Genomic DNA, 17,157 nt, shown 5'->3' with positions numbered 1-17,157 from the left:
GAATTTCAAATTGGAACGACGTAAATGTGAAATGTCGAATGTGCCATTAAGAATGAATGGGGAAAAATTTGTCGGAATTTTGGGAATTTTGCGGAATCGGAAAATTTTCGGAACGAGCAAAATACAAGCGCTCGTCGCGTGAATATTTGGAATACGTGAAAAGTGGAATGGAGTGAATCGGATGAATTATGTGGAAGATGAAACGTGTCAAAAAAGTGTGGAGAAACGTAGAGAATAATAATAATAACTAGAATTTTGCAATTTCTGGAGAAATTGCGTGTGAAGGCGAAATGTATGAATAACTTTTTCAGGGAATGCTGCCGAACGATGTTGAAACGTGCTGAATTACTTGAGAAATGTAGAATATTTGGAGAATTTGTGGTGAATTTCAAAATTGAAAGTTTGGAATATTTGGTAAGTGGGAAGTTGTGGAATAGGTAGGCAAAAGATAAACAGCTGAAAGTTGGAATGGGTTGAATCGGTTGAAAAATGTAGAAATTAGAGTAGAAAAACGAAATTTTGGAGAATTTGGTTGAATTTCAAATTTGGAATTTTTGGTAAGTGGGAAGATGTGGAATAGGTAGGCAAAAGATGAACAGTTGAAAGTTGGAACGGGTTGAATCAGTCAAAAAATGTAGAAGTTAGAGCAAATGTTGAATCCCCAGAGAGAATGAATGGGAAAACAAAAAAAAGCAATTGCGCCAAAATCTTTCTAAATTTGGAACAAAACAAAAAAAACGCCCTCAGGAAGTTCACTTTTGGGGTAAAAATGTTGAAACGGGTTAAATCAGACAAAAAACTAAAAAGTTAGCGCAAATGTAGCTATTTGGGCCACTCAGTGTTGAAATAAGGTCACTTCCGGTTTGATTCGGGTCACTTCCGGTCTAGTTTGGGTCACTTCCGGTTTATTTGGGGCACTTCCGGTTTAAAACAGGTCACTTCCGGTTTAGCTGAGGTCACTTCCGGTTTATTTGGGGTCAATTCCGGTCTCAAAAGGTCACTTCCGGTTCATTTGGGGTCACTTCCGGTTTGCTTTGGGGTCACTTCCGGTTTACCAGAGGTCACTTCCGGTCTATTTGGGGTCACTTCCGGTCTAATTGGGGTCATTTCCGGTTTATTTGGGTCACTTCCGGTTTAATTTGGGTCACTTCCGGTTCGTCTGAGGTCACTTCCGGTTTATTTGGGGTCATTTCCGGTCTAAAAAGGTCACTTCCGGTACATTTGGGGTCACTTCCGGTTTGATTTGGGGTCACTTCCGGTTTACCTGAGGTCACTTCCGGTCTATTTGGGGTCACTTTCGGTTTGATTTGGGGCACTTCCGGTTCATTCTGGGTTCATTGGTGGCACTTCAGGGTCATCCAAGATGGCCGCCACACTGGAATTGGGGGTCAAGGGTTGAATTGTGTAAGCATAGTGGAAGTGGGGGTGAATGGGAGTGAATGTGGGAATCATAGTGGAAGTGGGGGTGAATGGGAGTGAATGTGGTAAGCATAAGGTGAATAAGGGGAATAAATGTGGAACGGGTTGAATCGGTTGAAAAATGTAGAAATTAGAGTGGAATAACGGAATTTGAGAGAATTTTGGTTGAATTTCAAATTTGAAAATTTGGAACTTTTGGTAAGTGGGAAGTTGTGGAATAGGTAGGCAAAAGATGAACAGTTGAAAGTTGGAACGGGTTGAATCGGTTGAAAAATGTAGAAATTAGAGTGGAATAACGGAATTTGAGAGAATTTTGGTTGAATTTCAAATTTGAAAATTTGGAATTTTTGGTAAGTGGGAAGTTGTGGAATAGGTAGGCAAAAGATGAACAGTTGAAAGTTGGAATGGGTTGAATCGGTTGAAAAATGTAGAAGTTAGAGGTGAAAAACGAAATTTTGTGAAATGTCGAATGTGCCATTAAGAATGGATGGGGAAAAATTTGTCGGAATTTTGGGAATTTTGCGGAATCGGAAAATTTTCGGAATGAGAAAAATACAAGCGCTCATGTCGTGAATATTTGGAATACGTGAAAAGTGGAATGGAGTGAATCGGATGAATTATGTGGAAGATGAAACGGGACAAAAAAGTGGCGGGAATAAAATAGAATAATAATAATAACTAGAATTGCAATTTCGGGAGAAATTGCGTGTGAAGGCGAAGGCAGATGTTAAGTTACAAACGTTAAGCGTTAAAAATGATGAGCGGGAAGAATACAAAGAGAAAATAGATAATTGTGAAATAAATGGGAAAATGTTACAAATACATGTTACAAAAAGGTACAAATGATAAGCGTTAAAAATGAAACGTTACAAATGTTACAAAAAAGGTACAAATGATAAGCGTTGAAAATGATAAGGGGGAAGAATAAAGAGTAAAATAATTTATGACTCCCAATGTGGGAATCGAACCCACTACAGGAAACTGGCTCGGGTTGACATTTCCATTGTGTTTCCGACTGAGCTAACGAGGATCCTTCCTTCTTGCTGGTTGAATTTGGTTAATGTAATGAATGTGTTTGTTGAATGCGAATGCGTAATCAAAGTGGTGGAAATTGCTTAATGTAATGAATGTTGAATGCGAATGACAAAAGTTACAAATGATAACCGTTGAAAATGATAACCGGGAAGGATAAAGAGTAAAATAAATAATGACGCCCAATGTGGGAATCGAACTGACGCGGGTTTTGATACCACTCGGGAATGATGCTCGTGTACTGGAATCACTTGTGTTTCCCACGAGCTAATTGAGTCCCTTACTATGTCGTGGTTGCAATTGGTTAATGTAATGAATGTGTTTGTTGAATGCGAATACGTAATCAAAGTGGTGGAAATTGCTTAATGTAATGAATGTTGAATGCGAATGTTAGTTACAAATGATAAGCGTTGAAAATGATAAGCGGGAAGAATAAAGAGTAAAATAATTAATGACGCCCAATGTGGGAATCGAACCCACTACAGGAAACTGGCTCGGGTTGACATTGCCATTAAGAATGAATGGGGAAATAAAAGGCACAAATTTGCTAATTACTTAAAAACGGTAAATGTTATGAACGCGAAAAATACTGGCAAGCGTGCCATGAATTTTTGGAACGTGTGAAAGGTTGAACGAGGTGAATCGGTTGAAGCATGTGGGAGTAGTTAGATGTCAAAAAAGTGGGAGGAATAAGTTGTTTAATAACTAGAATTGCAATTTCGGAAGAAATTGCGTGTGAAGGCGAAGGCAGATGTTAAGTTACAAACGTTAAGCGTTAAAAATGATGAGCGGGAAGAATGAAAAGGGAAAATAAATTATTGTGAAATAAATGGGAAAATGTTACAAATACATGTTACAAAAAGGTACAAATGATAAACGTTAAAAATGAAATGTTACAAATGTTACAAAAAAGGTACAAATGACAAGGGGGAAGAATAAAGAGTAAAATAATTTATGACGCCCAAAGTGGGAATCGAACCCACTACGGGAAACTGGCGCAGGTTGACATTGCCATTGTGTTTCCAACTGAGCTAATCAGGTTCCTACCTCAGTGACAGTTGAATTTGGTTAATGTAATGAATGTGTTTGTTGAATGCGAATGCGTAATCAAAGTGGTGGAAATTGCTTAATGTAATGAATGTTGAATGCGAATGACAAAAGTTACAAATGATAACCGTTGAAAATGATAACCGGGAAGGATAAAGAGTAAAATAAATAATGACGCCCAATGTGGGAATCGAACTGACGCGGGTTTTGATACCACTCGGGAATGATGCTCGTGTACTGGAATCACTTGTGTTTCCCACGAGCTAATTGAGTCCCTTACTATGTAGTGGTTGAAATTGGTTAATGTAATGTATGTGTTTGTTGAATGCGAATACGTAATCAAAGTGGTGGAAATTGCTTAATGTAATGAATGTTGAATGCGAATGTTAGTTACAAAGATAAGCGTTGAAAATGATAAGCGGGAAGAATAAAGAGTAAAATAATTAATGACGCCCAATGTGGGAATCGAACCCACTACAGGAAACTGGCTCGGGTTGACATTGCCATTAAGAATGAATGGGGAAATAAAAGGCACAAATTTGCTAATTACTTAAAAACGGTAAATGTTATGAAGGGGAAAAAAGGTGGCAAGCTTGCCATGAATTTTTGGAACGTGTGAAAGTTTGAACGAGGTGAATTGGTTGAAGCATGTGGGAGTAGTTGGATGTCAAAAAAGTGGGAGGAATAAGTTGTTTAATAATAATAAAGTAGACTAGAATTGCAATTTCGGAAGAAATTGCGTGTGAAGGCGAAGGCAGATGTTAATTTAGAAACGTTAAGCGTTAAAAATGATGAGCGGGAAGAATGAAAAGGGAAAGAAATAATTGTGAAATAAATGGGAAAATGTTACAAATACATGTTACAAAAAGGTACAAATGATAAGCGTTAAAAATGAAATGTTACAAATGTTACAAAAAAGGTACAAATGATAAGCGTTGAAAATGATAAGGGGAAGGATAAAGAGTAAAATATATAATGACGCCCAATGTGGGAATCGAACTGACGCGGGATTTGATACCACTCGGGAAAGATGCTCGTGTACTGGAATCACTTGTGTTTCCCACGAGCTAATTGTGTCCCTGTCTACAAACTGGTTGAATTTGGTTAATGTATTGAATGTGTTTGTTGAATGCGAATACGTAATCAAAGTGGTGGAAATTGCTTAATGTAATGAATGTTGAATGCGAATGTTAGTTACAAATGATAAGCGTTAAAAATGATAAGCGGGAAGAATAAAGAGTAAAATAATTAATGACGCCCAATGTGGGAATCGAACCCACTACAGGAAACTGGCTCGGGTTGACATTGCCATTAAGAATGAATGGGGAAATAAAAGGCACAAATTTGCTAATTACTTAAAAACGGTAAATGTTATGAACGCGAAAAATACTTGCAAGCGTGCCATGAATTTTTGGAACGTGTGAAAGTTTGAACGAGGTGAATCGGTTGAAGCATGTGGGAGTAGTTGGATGTCAAAAAAGTGGGAGGAATAAGTTGTTTAATAATGACTCCCAATGTGGGAATCGAACCCACTACAGGAAACTGGCTCAGGTTGACATTTCCATTGTGTTTCCGACTGAGCTAATGAGGATCCTTCCTTCTTGCTGGTTGAATTTGGTTAATGTAATGAATGTGTTTGTTGAATGCGAATGCGTAATCAAAGTGGTGGAAATTGCTTAATGTAATGAATGTTGAATGCGAATGACAAACGTTACAAATGATAACCGTTGAAAATGATAACCGGGAAGGATAAAGAGTAAAATAAATAATGACGCCCAATGTGGGAATCGAACTGACGCGGGTTTTGATACCACTCGGGAATGATGCTCGTGTACTGGAATCACTTGTGTTTCCCACGAGCTAATTGAGTCCCTTACTATGTCGTGGTTGCAATTGGTTAATGTAATGAATGTGTTTGTTGAATGCGAATACGTAATCAAAGTGGTGGAAATTGCTTAATGTAATGAATGTTGAATGCGAATGTTAGTTACAAATGATAAGCGTTGAAAATGATAAGCGGGAAGAATAAAGAGTAAAATAATTAATGACGCCCAATGTGGGAATCGAACCCACTACAGGAAACTGGCTCGGGTTGACATTGCCATTAAGAATGAATGGGGAAATAAAAGGCACAAATTTGCTAATTACTTAAAAACGGTAAATGTTATGAACGCGAAAAATACTGGCAAGCGTGCCATGAATTTTTGGAACGTGTGAAAGGTTGAACGAGGTGAATCGGTTGAAGCATGTGGGAGTAGTTAGATGTCAAAAAAGTGGGAGGAATAAGTTGTTTAATAATAAAGTACAATATCAATGTGTGAAGGCCTTCGCCTTCACACAATAATAATAATAAAGTAAATGGAGTAGAATAACATATGTGTGAAGGCCTTCGCCTTCACACAATAATAATAGAGAATGGTGTAGAATAACATATGTGTGAAGGCCTTCGCCTTCACACAATAATAATAACTAGAATTTTGCAATTTCTGGAGAAATTGCGTGTGAAGGCGAAATGTATGAATAACTTTTTCGGGGAATGCTGCCGAACGATGTTGAAACGTGTTGAATTACTTGAGAAATGTAGAATATTTGGAGAATCTGTGGTGAATTTCAAAATTGAAAGTTTGGAATATTTGGTAAGTGGGAAGTTGTGGAATAGGTAGGCAAAAGATGAAGAGTTGAAAGTTGGAATGGGTTGAATCGGTTGAAAAATGTAGAAATTAGAGTGGAAAAACTGAATTTTGGAGAATTTGGTTGAATTTCGAATTTGGAATTTTTGGTAAGTGGGAAGTTGTGGAATAGGTAGGCAAAAGATGAACAGTTGAAAGTTGGAACGGGTTGAATCAGTTAAAAAATGTAGAAGTTAGAGCAAATGTTGAATCCCCATAGAGAATGGATGGGAAAATAAAAAAAAAGCAATTGCGCCAAAATCTTTTTAAATTTGGAACAAAACCAAAAAAAACGGCCTCAGGAGGTTCACTTTTGGGGTAGAAATGTTGAAACGGGTTAAATCAGACAAAAAACGAAAAAGTTAGCGCAAATGTAGCTATTTGGGCCACTCAGTGTTGAAATAAGGTCACTTCCGGTTTGATTCGGGTCACTTCCGGTCTAGTTTGGGTCACTTCCGGTTTATTTGGGTCACTTCCGGTTTAAAACACGTCACTTCCGGTTTAGCTGAGGTCACTTCCGGTTTACTTGGGGTCACCTCCGGTCTAAAAAGGTAACTTCCGGTTCATTTGTGGTCACTTCCGGTTCGATTTGGGGTCACTTCCGGTTTACCAGAGGTCACTTCCGGTCTATTTGGGGTCACTTCCGGTCTATTTGGGGTCACTTCCGGTTTATTTGGGTCACTTCCGGTTTAATTTGGGTCACTTCCGGTTCGTCTGAGGTCACTTCCGGTTTATTAGGGGTCATTTCCGGTCTAAAAAGGTCACTTCCGGTACATTTGGGGTCACTTCCGGTTTGATTTGGGGTCACTTCCGGTTTACCTGAGGTCACTTCCGGTCTATTTGGGGTCACTTTCGGTTTGATTTGGGGCACTTCCGGTTCATTCTGGGTTCATTGGTGGCACTTCAGGGTCATCCAAGATGGCCGCCACACTGGAATTGGGGGTCAAGGGTTGAATTGTGTAAGCATAGTGGAAGTGGGGGTGAATGGGAGTGAATGTGGGAATCATAGTGGAAGTGGGGGTGAATGGGAGTGAATGTGGTAAGCATAAGGTGAATAAGGGGAATAAATGTGGAATGGGTTGAATCGGTCGAAAAATGTAGAAATTAGAGTAGAAAAACGAAATTTTAGAGAATTTTGGTTGAATTTCAAATTTGAGAATTTGGAATTTTTGGTAAGTGGGAAGTTGTGGAATAGGTAGGCAAAAGATGAACAGTTGAAAGTTGGAACGGGTTGAATCGGTTGAAAAATGTAGAAATTAGAGTGGAATAACGGAATTTGAGAGAATTTTGGTTGAATTTCAAATTTGAAAATTTGGAATTTTTGGTAAGTGGGAAGTTGTGGAATAGGTAGGCAAAAGATGAACAGTTGAAAGTTGGAATGGGTTGAATCGGTTGAAAAATGTAGAAGTTAGAGGTGAAAAACGAAATTTTGTGAAATGTCGAATGTGCCATTAAGAATGGATGGGGAAAAATTTGTCGGAATTTTGGGAATTTTGCGGAATCGGAAAATTTTCGGAATGAGAAAAATACAAGCACCCCTTTCCTGAATATTTGGAATACGTGAAAAGTGGAATGGAGTGAATCGGATGAATTATGTGAAAGATGAAACGGGACAAAAAAGTGAGGAGAATAAAATAGAAGAATAATAATAATAATAATAAAGTAAATGGAGTAGAATAACATATGTGTGAAGGCCTTCGCCTTCACACAATAATAAAGTAAATGGAGTAGAATAACATATGTGTGAAGGCCTTCGCCTTCACACAATAACTAGAATTTTGCAATTTCTGGAGAAATTGCGTGTGAAGGCGAAATGTATGAATAACTTTTTCGGGGAATGCTGCCGAACGATGTTGAAACGTGTTGAATTACTTGAGAAATGTAGAATATTTGGAGAATTTGTGGTGAATTTCAAAATTGAAAGTTTGGAATATTTGGTAAGTGGGAAGTTGTGGAATAGGTAGGCAAAAGATGAACAGTTGAAAGTTGGAATGGGTTGAATCGGTTGAAAAATGTAGAAATGAGAAGGGAAAAGGGAATTGGGTGTGAATTTCAAAATAAAAGATGTGAAGTTTTTGAGGAGTGGGAAGTTGTGGAATAGGTAGAAAAATGATGAACAGTTGGAATGGGTTGAATCGGTTGAAAAATGTAGAAATGAGAAGGGAAAAGGGAATTGGGTGTGAATTTCAAAATAAAAGATGTGAAGTTTTTGGTAAGTGGGAAGTTGTGGAATAGGTAGAAAAATGATGAACAGTTGAAAGTTGGAATGGGTTGAATCGGTTGAAAAATGTAGAAATGAGAAGGAGAAAAGGAAATATTGGAGAATTGGGTGTGAATTTCAAAATAAAAGATGTGAAGTTTTTGGTAAGTGGGAAGTTGTGGAATAGGTAGAAAAATGATGAACAGTTGAAAGTTGGAATGGGTTGAATCGGTTGAAAAATGTAGAAATGAGAAGGGAAAAAGGAATTGGGTGTGAATTTCAAAATAAAAGATGTGAAGTATTTGGGAAGTTGTGGAATAGGTAGAAAAATGATGAACAGTTGAAAGTTGGAATGGGTTGAATCGTTTGAAAAATGTAGAAATTAGAGTACAAAAACGGAATTTGAGAGAATTTTGTTTGAATTTCAAAATAAAAGATGTGAAGTTTTTGGTAAGTGGGAAGTTGTGGAATAGGTAGAAAAATGATGAACAGTTGAAAGTTGGAATGGGTTGAATCGGTTGAAAAATGTAGAAATGAGAAGGGAAAAGGAAATTGGGTGTGAATTTCAAAATAAAAGCTGTGAAGTTTTTGGTAAGTGGGAAGTTGTGGAATAGGTAGAAAAATGATGAACAGTTGAAAGTTGGAATGGGTTGAATCGGTTGAAAAATGTAGAAATGAGAAGGGAAAAAGGAATTGGGTGTGAATTTCAAAATAAAAGATGTGAAGTTTTTGGTAAGTGGGAAGTTGTGGAATAGGTAGAAAAATGATGAACAGTTGAAAGTTGGAATGGGTTGAATCGGTTGAAAAATGTAGAAATGAGAAGGGAAAAAGGAATTGGGTGTGAATTTCAAAATAAAAGATGTGAAGTTTTTGGTAAGTGGGAAGTTGTGGAATAGGTAGAAAAATGATGAACAGTTGAAAGTTGGAATGGGTTGAATCGGTTGAAAAATGTAGAAATGAGAAGGGAAAAGGGAAATGGGTGTGAATTTCAGAATAAAAGATGTGAAGTTTTTGTGACGTGGGAAGTTGTGGAATAGGTAGAAAAATGATGAACAGTTGAAAGTTGGAATGGGTTGAATCGGTTGAAAAATGTAGAAATGAGAAGGGAAAAAGAAAATATTGGAGAATACTGTGTGAATTTCAAAATAAAAGATGTGAAGTTTTTGGTAAGTGGGAAGTTGTGGAACAGGTAGAAAAATGATGAACAGTTGAAAGTTGGAATGGGTTGAATCGGTTGAAAAATGTAGAAATGAGAAGGGAAAAGGAATTGGGTGTGAATTTCAAAATAAAAGATGTGAAGCTTTTGGTAAGTGGGAAGTTGTGGAATCGGTAGAAAAATAATGAACAGTTGAAAGTTGGAATGGGTTGAATCGGTTGGAAAATGTAGAAATTAGAGTAGAAAACGAAATTTTAGAGAATTTTGGTTGAATTTCAAAATAAAAGATGTGAAGTTTTTGGTAAGTGGGACGTTGTGGAATAGGTAGGCAAAAGATGAACAGTTGAAAGTTGGAACGAGTTGAATCGGTTGAAAAATGTAGAAGTTAGAGGTGAAAAACGAAATTCTGTGAAAATTTGTCGGAATTTTTAACGTGAAAACGTGAAATTTTCGAATTTGGGAATTTTGGGAATGTCGAGAATCCTTCCGAGTGTGATTAGAATGTGCTGAATGATGTGAATTTCAAATTGGAACGACGTAAATGTGAAATGTCGAATGTGCCATTAAGAATGAATGGGGAAAAATTTGTCGGAATTTGGGGAATTTTGCGGAAACGGAAAATTTTCGGAACGAGAAAAATGGAAGCGCTCTTCGCGTGAATATTTGGAATACGTGAAAAGTGGAATGGAGTGAATCGGATGAATTATGTGGAAGATGAAACTGGACAAAAAAGTGAGGAGAATAAAAGAGAATAATAATAACTAGAATTTTGCAATTTCTGGAGAAATTGCGTGTGAAGGCGAAATGTATGAATAACTTTTTCGGGGAATGCTGCCGAACGATGTTGAAACGTGTTGAATTACTTGAGAAATGTAGAATATTTGGAGAATTTGTGGTGAATTTCAAAACTGAAAGTTGGGAATATTTGGTAAGTGGGAAGTTGTGGAATAGGTAGGCAAAAGATGAACAGCTGAAAGTTGGAATGGGTTGAATCGGTTGAAAAATGTAGAAATTAGAGTAGAAAAACGAAATTTTGGAGAATTCGGTTGAATTTCAAATTTGGAATTTTTGGTAAGTGGGAAGTTGTGGAATAGGTAGGCAAAAGATGTACAGTTGAAAGTTGGAACGGGTTGAATCAGTTAAAAAATGTAAAAGTTAGAGCAAATGTTGAATCCCCATAGAGAATGAATGGGAAAATAAAAAAAAGCAATTGCGCCAAATCTTTCTAAATTTGGAACAAAACAAAAAAAAACGGCCTCAGGAGGTTCACTTTTGGGGTAAAAATGTTGAAACGGGTTAAATCGGACAATAAACGAAGACGTTAGCGCAAATGTAGCTATTTGGGGCACTTAGTGTTGAAATAAGGTCACTTCCGGCTTGATTCGGGTCATTTCCGGTCTAATTTGGGTCACTCCCGGTTTATTTGGGTCACTTCCGGTTTAAAACAGGCCACTTCCGGTTTAGCTGAGGTCACTTCCGGTTTATTTGGGGTCATTTCCGGTCTAAAAAGGTCACTTCCGGTTCATTTTGGGTCACTTCCGGTTTGATTTGGGGTCACTTCCGGTTTACCAGAGGTCACTTCCGGTCTATTTGGGGTCACTTCCGGTCTATTTGGGGTCATTTCCGGTCTATTTGGGCCACTTCCGGTTTAATTTGGGTCACTTCCGGTTCGTCTGAGGTCACTTCCGGTTTATTAGGGGTCATTTCCGGTCTAAAAAGGTCACTTCCGGTACATTTGGGGTCACTTCCGGTTTGATTTGGGGTCACTTCCGGTTTACCTGAGGTCACTTCCGGTCTATTTGGGGTCACTTTCGGTTTGATTTGGGGCACTTCCGGTTCATTCTGGGTTCATTGGTGGCACTTCAGGGTCATCCAAGATGGCCGCCACACTGGAATTGGGGGTCAAGGGTTGAATTGTGTAAGCATAGTGGAAGTGGGGGTGAATGGGAGTGAATGTGGTAAGCATAAGATGAATAAAGGGAATAAATGTGGAATGGGTTGAATCGGTCGAAAAATGTAGAAATTAGAGTGGAAAAACGAAATTTTGGAGAATTTTGGTTGAATTTCAAAATAAAAGATGTGAAGTTTTGGGTAAGTGTGAAGTTGTGGAATAGGTAGAAAAATGATGAACAGTTGAAAGTTGGAATGGGTTGAATCGGTTGAAAAATGTAGAAATGAGAAGGGAAAAGGAAATTGGGTGTGAATTTCAAAATAAAAGATGTGAAGTTTTTGGTAAGTGGGAAGTTGTGGAATAGGTAGAAAAATGATGAACAGTTGAAAGTTGGAATGGGTTGAATCGGTTGGAAAATGTAGAAATGAGAAGGGAAAAGGAATTGGGTGTGAATTTCAAAATAAAAGATGTGAAGCTTTTGGTAAGTGGGAAGTTGTGGAATCGGTAGAAAAATAATGAACAGTTGAAAGTTGGAATGGGTTGAATCGGTTGAAAAATGTAGAAATTAGAGTAGAAAAACGAAATTTTAGAGAATTTTGGTTGAATTTCAAAATAAAAGATGTGAAGTTTTTGGTAAGTGGGACGTTGTGGAATAGGTAGGCAAAAGATGAACAGTTGAAAGTTGGAACGAGTTGAATCGGTTGAAAAATGTAGAAGTTAGAGGTGAAAAACGAAATTTTGTGAAAATTTGTCGGAATTTTTAACGTGAAAACGTGAAATTTTCGAATTTGGGAATTTTGGGAATGTCGAGAATCCTTCCGAATGTGATTAGAATGTGCTGAATGATGTGAATTTCAAATTGGAACGACGTAAATGTGAAATGTCGAATGTGCCATTAAGAATGAATGGGGAAAAATTTGTCGGAATTTTGGGAATTTTGCGGAATCGGTAAATTTTCGGAACGAGAAAAATGGAAGCGCTCGTCGCGTGAATATTTGGAATACGTGAAAAGTGGAATGGAGTGAATCGGATGAATTATGTGGAAGATGAAACGTGTCAAAAAAGTGAGGAGAATAAAATATAAAAATAATAATAACTAGAATTTGCAATTCCTGAAGGAATTGCGTGTGAAGGTGAAGAAGTTGAATAAATATTTAAGGAATGTTGCAGAATGATGTTGAAACGAGTTGAATCGGTTGAAAAATGTAGAAATGAGAAGGGAAAAAGGAACTGGGTGTGAATTTCAAAATAAAAGATGTGAAATTTTTGGTAAGTTGTGGAATAGGAAAAAAAATGAGGAACAGTTGAAAGTTGGAATGGGTTGAATCGGTTGAAAAATGTAGAAATGAGAAGGGAAAAAGGAAATGGGTGTGAATTTCAAAATAAAAGACGTGAAGTTTTTGGTAAGTGGGAAGTTGTGGAATAGGTAGAAAAATGATGAACAGTTGAAAGTTGGAATGGGTTGAATCGGTTGAAAAATGTAGAAATGAGAAGGGAAAAATGAAATATTGGCGAATTGGGTGTGGATTTCAAAATAAAAGATGTGAAGTTTTTGGTAAGTGGGAAGTTGTGGAATAGGTAGAAATATGATGAACAATTGTTGTTAGAAAAGTAAACATGTAACATTTATTCAATCACACATTCAATTAATTTCAACCATTCAATAAATTTCAACAATTCATTCAATTATGCATCATTCATTCATTCATTCATTCATTCATTCATTCATTCATTCATACATACATACATACATACATACATACATACATACATACATACATACATACATACATACATACATACATACATACATACATACATACATACATACATTCATACATTCATACATTCATTCATGCATGCATTCATTCACACATTCGATCTTAGTCACGTCACCCTGCACACGAGTGACAATAATGGGCATCCCATCTTGTGGGATATGGGGGGGCTGGCTGAAAGTTTTTAGCCAGATATCCAGCTTGATGCTTGTGACTTCTCCCAAATCCGAGACAACCTCCACCACCTCTTCCCCATAGAGGATACCAACGACCGTGACGATGAGGCTGGAGTTGCAGGCCTGTTGAATAAAATAAAAAGCAAATTAGTTTTTATGAATGGAAAACAACGTTTACCAAAGGCTAATCATGCCTCCAAAAAAAGCAAGTGGGAGCAGTAAAGCCATCCTAAAACACAAAGACAATGCGACAGTGAGCGCCTGGCGCGCTGCGGGCGGTTGCGCGATCGGACCAAATTAAGCTCCCTGCGCACTGAGGTACACTTCAATTTTGGAAAGTACATCAGGACGTTACAAATCATTTCTAAATTTCAGCGACGACTCTGTCACAATAATGCAACCAGCGCGGAGCAGTTGCGCGGTCGGCAGCGGGCTACGGTTACGCGCTGGGCGGAAGGCTGCAATTGCAACTGCAAAAATGAGCAAAAAAAATAATAAGCAAGCACCTTTTCAATTCCACTGCTATGAAGCCATTTACTAACCGTTATATCTGTGTATATAGTGGAGTGGAGCATTACTCCAGAATCGGTCACCCGGGCACTCAGGTGGGTGAAGAGGAAGGAACCCCCTACTTTCAACTCCATGAGATTCGCCTCCCGCCAAAGGCCAATTTTGACAGTGGCATCATCCTGCGGTAGTTTAAAAAAAGTATGTGTGCAAAGTGCTACAACAGGGGAAGTACAAATGGCTACTTACCTTTTTAAGTGTCAAATGCCGAAAAGGCGCAAGGTGGTTCCCCCTTTGGCGCACCATGCGGATTGGACGCATCTAAAGTGAACCAAATTGATATCACAATTAGAATAATTATGTTTGACAATGAGCGTGTCATGTGTCAGTGTACACAACCTTAACGATGACAAAAAAAAAAAAAATTGGTACCTTAGTACTAAACAGAGGATTTCAATGATATTGTGTGTGTGTGCGTGCGTGTGGGTCGGTGGGTGGGTGGGTCGGTTGGTTGGCTTTGCATACGCATGCATGTACATTATTGCACATGCATCATGTCTTCACAGGTGTACACAAATACATGTGTGTATATGTGCATTTGTGGGTGCAGGTGACTTACATCTGTAATTATGCCATCCAGTGACACCATCTCTTCAGGTAGTTTTTTCACTACTTCTTGAGGAGATGATGCCACTGAGTTGGGGTAGACCAGGGCCCTGGCCTCTTCCTCCAACTGTGGGCTGGTCTGCACTTCCGCCCCGATGAAGATCTTGGAGCCGGGTTTAGTGAGGAGCAAAACGCCCCGTTCGTCAACACCAAAGTTTAAAAATATGTAACTGTTGCCCTCTGTGACAAGGGCTGCCAAGTGTTCAAACAGAACGACTTGATAGGCTTTCTTGCCGTCACAGAGGGCAACAGTTACATTATTATGCTGTCCTTGCATGGACAAGGTGCCATCCGCACCACAAATCCAGCTCCGCGCTCGAACAGCACTCCTTATGGCAACGGCTTTAGCAGCAATCATTTTTGTCGCCATTCTGAAAGAGAAAAAAAAGATATAAATTGACTTGTTTAGTTAGTAGATGGCAAATGGCAAATTATTCATTTAATAATAAATATTATAATACATCTGACTGACTTTGAGATTATTTTATTAGCGACACAAGATATCATTACCATATTCAAATTGGATAAAAATGAATGGATACCACGTATAATAAAAACAACAACAATTATTTAAATGTTATACTGAAAAAAGAAAGAGTTTGCCAGCAATGATTTTAACATCCACCAGATGTCACTGCAGAGTGCCAAAGTCAATAGTTCATTGGTGTGGAGCATATCAAGACTGCTACAAATTAACACTGGGCAATGAATACTACTGATCTTACTCGGTCAGTGCATATCAGTGGTTACAGTTACAATGTCATCTGCTATATAAATTTGGAAGCACATTTCATAATGGCGCCTGTGCGTTTTTTGGGGGGGCTAACCTAAAACAAAGATTTTAATAAAAGAACACCGTAAACCATTTTTATCCATTTGCGTGTGGCGACTACGAGGTGTCGTCTGAAATAAATGAATTACCCGTCGTGTATCTTTCCAGAAATGTCGTTACTCCGTAACGCAAAGTGCAAGCATCATGCGTCCATCTTGTTAGATGGCAAATGCACACGGCGGACGATAGTGTATAATACTTAAACGCAAGAGCAATAAAATGGGGAATCCTCCGTCATAAATAGGAACGCAAAACAAACATGTATTTTCGACTGACTAGTTAATTAATAATTACAAGTTCATTTGCTATATGCGCATTTCGTAATGGCGGCCTTTTTTTTTTTTTTTTTTTTTTTTTTGCTCGACGCAAACCAAAGATGTGGTCACTGAAAATACAATACTTGTGCCGCGAATAATGTTCACGTTCATCAACCGATGGAATTAATCCATACTAAATTCACCGAGAAACAACTCCGCAAAAGTCCGTCGTGAGAACAGGAGACTATTTTTTTCTATATGTACAGTTAATGAGTAATAACATGTAATAGCACAGTAATAGAACTGTGACGATCGTAATTAGAAGTGGGGAAGTGCTACTTTCCCCACTAACGCAACAATCCTGGTTAAAATGTAAGTATATACTTAGGGTTTTTAATAACGTTGTGACAAAATCTCATGTTGCCACTTACCTATCTCGTCTTCAAGTGGATAATGAGACGGTGTAAAGTCATTATCCCTCCCCACTTTTCGTCGGCGCGAAAGGTCGGCGCGAAAGGTCTGAGCGAAGTCTGAAAAGAGAGGGTAACTTTTAGTCGTAGCGTCAAAACTTTAGTACATACAGAAAAAAAAACACTGAGACCGGAACACATCGCTCTAAATTCGTGTGAAATATGATTACACAATTGAGTGAACATGTGCATGTTTATATTTACGTGAACTCAACGCTTTTCGAGCCCCCCCCTACCCCCCCTTAAAAGGTGAAAAATGGTAGTGTCCACTTTAAGTAAAGACAGAAAAAGTAAAATCACGCGATACGTGACGATACGATTGAGTGGCGATATTTCAGTATATTTAAAATATGATCATGATAGTAATAAAATAGCCTTACAGTAATGGTAATAACTATAATCGCCACGGTTTATGAGGTTTCCGATTTGTTTGCAAAGTATTTCAATGCAACGTGATCAGTACAATCGCGAAGATAAAATAATGGACACTATATCAACTTATAGAATGTACATACAAGACAACATACATACAAGACAACATAACAATAAACTATGATCACAAGACAATATATGAATAAACTTTCAATAATTGTCTCATTTCCCCAAAAACAACCCACTTCCCCCCTGATGCATGCATTGGCTGATGAATAATGATAACATGACATTAAAATATTTAGTGAGTAGTGTGAAAGTAATGAATGAACATGCAGAGTTAAAATAAAAAAGAAGTATTTAATTACAGTTTCATATCATCACAGAAAAGACCTATTTTCTATTAAAGAAAGAATTAAATAAATGTAAATTATGAATAATGTCATTCAAAACAGGTTATTTTATACGACAAATCACAACATAAGTTGTCAACATACACTTTTCACTTTTCCTTCTAAACAAGAAGGAAAAAAAACAGTTGCATGGTGCTTTTTGGAACCAAAATACAGCATGATATTAGTTGTTTTGGGCAGAATGGAATATATAATGCGTGAAATCTTATAAATAATAAAAAAAAGTGATAAAATGTTTAACTGACTCAATAAATACTGAACATACAAAATGA

The 17,157-nt window shown here is 37.7% G+C and overlaps 1 protein-coding gene across 6 annotated transcripts in view; it reads right to left on the bottom strand.

Annotated features, from left to right (window-relative positions):
- LOC133147034 (uncharacterized) overlaps positions 1-17,157 on the bottom strand; it is a 127,337-nt gene that overhangs the window by 51,107 nt on the left and 59,073 nt on the right. The window lies entirely within an intron of this gene.

The sequence above is a fragment of the Syngnathus typhle genome, unplaced genomic scaffold, assembly GCF_033458585.1.
Source record: "Syngnathus typhle isolate RoL2023-S1 ecotype Sweden unplaced genomic scaffold, RoL_Styp_1.0 HiC_scaffold_27, whole genome shotgun sequence".
NCBI lineage: Eukaryota > Metazoa > Chordata > Actinopteri > Syngnathiformes > Syngnathidae > Syngnathus > Syngnathus typhle.
Note: the sequence above shows the minus strand (reverse complement) of the source record. Positions and strands in the feature narration are given on the sequence as shown.